This window comes from Myotis davidii, unplaced genomic scaffold, assembly GCF_000327345.1.
Source record: "Myotis davidii unplaced genomic scaffold, ASM32734v1 scaffold1104, whole genome shotgun sequence".
Classification (NCBI taxonomy): domain Eukaryota; kingdom Metazoa; phylum Chordata; class Mammalia; order Chiroptera; family Vespertilionidae; genus Myotis; species Myotis davidii.
Window position 1 is genome coordinate 238,151 of NW_006294679.1, and position 2,559 is coordinate 240,709.

Here is a 2,559-nt window from a genome sequence, read left to right on the forward strand (position 1 = left end):
TAATCTAAAATAAAAATAAAAAAAAGAAATGTTGGCTGTTTACTTTTCGGTTATAATTGAAAAGTTAAAGTTTCTAAGAGTGAAGAATTCTAATACCTTTTAAAGAAAAAAGAAAGAATATTAGAGTAGAAATACTTAATGGAAGGTCTGAGACATGGTATGCATTTTTGAAGGACATGGAAGGAAGGTTTGAAGGCTAATTTGAAAGTGTGAAATTTGTGAAGGTTGCCTATGTGATGAGAAGGAAAGGAGAAATGTTGAAAGAAAGAGGTTCTAAAGTTAACTATTTACAAGAATTGTAAAAGGGCCATTTTACTCTGAGCAAGAAAGTGAGATTTCAGTCTCCAAGCCTGGATACTTCTTAAGCTAAACCAGAATATTCAGAAAAACAGCAAGGATTAAGGTTCAGTAAAAATAAGAAGTTAAGCCAGCGAGTGGCAGATTATAACCTCAGGAAATTTCAAGTACTAAATTTGGCTGGTCTGAGTGTAGTGTCTGACTTCTTATCCAACCATCCTGGCCCCTGGCCTCAATTGCTCCTTTCCTTCCCTTTCTCTTTTCCCTTGGATAACAGCCCATCCTAGCGTTCCCTCCCGCTTTCACTGCAATACAATCTCAACCACTCATCTGTCACCCCTTATTGGTAGCACCATGGCGACTACCCTCTCAGCTTGGATTGCGGAACTAGAAAAAGGAAACTCACATCCTTTAGTCCACCTCTTCTCCTTACAACTATCAGCTCGTCTCCGTGATCAGGGATTTTTCTTCCTCTGTGGGGAAAACACATACATCTGTCTCCCCATCAGCTGGACAGGAACTTGTACTCTCTTCTCTCACCCAATGTAGATGCAGCCCCCAATAATCAGTCTTTACTTGTCCCTGTAACCCATCATAGCTGACACAAAAGAGGAGTCCAGATAATCCCTCTCCTCATAACCCTGGGCACACCAGCAGGGGCTGGAACTGCCATTGGGAGCTTAACCACTGCTCTACCTATTTTGAAACCCTGTCTCAGGACCTACAAGAAACATGTGGGTGCCCAGCAAGGGGCAAAACTGGAAAACAAGAACCTCATCCCCAGGGTAACCTGTTCTCCCCTTTCATATCACTAGTGAGGCAACTGAGACCCCTACTCTTTTCCCTCCTAAAACGGCCTCCGTTGTATTTCAGCCCCAGGCCCAGAAAAGCAGCAAAACCAGACCAGTGACGCTGTGGCAGCCTCAGGACCAGCTTTTACCTCCCAGTCACTCAGCAGGATCACTGAGCCTTCACCAGCCCGTCTCGGGGAGACCATGCTGCTGCACCCCTCGCTCCAACCAGAAGGAACCTGTACGACATTCCAGCTGACTACACTCAAAGGCCAGCCCCCTGTGATCTTGACATCCAGACTCAGCAGCAAGTAACTACAGAAGACATGACCTTTGTCCCTATTCCATAAAACAAAAAGGCTGGAATGTTAGGTTTGATGGAGCAATTGAGTTGGTACTCTTCCCCCAGGAACTGGCTTTTCAGGTCATTTCACAATGGACATTCCCTTTGACCACATTCCATTCTCTCTCCTCCAGGTCTGCATAAAGAAGTGTCCACCCAGAAAAAGTCCCATCAAAAGTCCTTTAGAAGCCGCTGACTGCCCTCACTGGGTGCTGGAGCCATCCAGGCTCAGCCACCTGGTGTGTGGATGATCGAATAAATCCGTAATCCCTCACCACTCTGGCCTCGTGTGTTCCTCCTTCAGTGACCTAACAGGCATGTTGCTTATTCTCTCTATTCCTTGGTCCCATCTTACATGGTCTCTTTGAGGACTAAGTGGTTAATCCAAGTGAAGTGCTCTGAGAGGCGCCTCGATAAGGAGCGCTCAGCTAACGTTTCATGGTTAGCAAGCGGCAGAACTGCAGGTTCCTGCTTCATCTCATCTGGAGTTTGAAATCTAAGGCAATTTCATGCTAATTTAGGTGCCCCCTAAAAACAGGCAAAATACAAGTCTCCCCGTTACCGTAAGTTATGAGCAAGTTATAAATATGGGGCCCTCATCTTCTAGGGTAGTCGCCTATCTTGGCAAAGTCCTGTCTGAGAGGATACAGGCTTAGTTGCTTGTTCTGCTCTTGATACCACCGTAATTAAGCTGGTTATTGGTGACGGGAAAGGAGCAAAGGGAAGGCCAGATGTTATGGGCAAGGCCATCTGTGTAGCACTGCCAGGAAGCTGCAGTTTAATACTCCCCAGGGCACCACTGGTCTAGTACCCACAGTTCGCTGGGGGAAAGGGCTGGCAGAGGGAAATAGACGCACGCTCAGTACAGTCTGGGTGAACTGGGGAAGGTGCTTTCCTGTCAGTGACACCTGGGAACAGGTCATTGGCCAGAGCAGTCGTGGCCTCTGCAAGCAGGGGAAGATTGAGATATTTAATCTCCGAAACAAAGGAGTTCCCTCTCCTACTCTTGCCCTCTGGGCTCCTGGTTCTCTAGTTGCAGGGGATGTGCTCTCTTGCTCTCCTGCATTCGCCCACATGACTCACTGCTCTGTGGACCCCACACAATGGACTAATGGACTGCAGTAGCCT

The 2,559-nt window shown here is 46.9% G+C and overlaps 1 long non-coding RNA gene across 1 annotated transcript in view; it reads left to right on the plus strand.

Annotated features, from left to right (window-relative positions):
• The window catches only part of LOC107183977, a 12,010-nt gene extending 10,319 nt beyond the window's left edge, over positions 1–1,691 (plus strand). Inside the window, exon 3 of the long non-coding RNA XR_001514798.1 lies at positions 1,171–1,691. This is a non-coding gene — a long non-coding RNA (uncharacterized LOC107183977). The remainder of the gene's footprint in view (positions 1–1,170) is intronic.
• Positions 1,692–2,559: the final 868 nt, after the last annotated feature.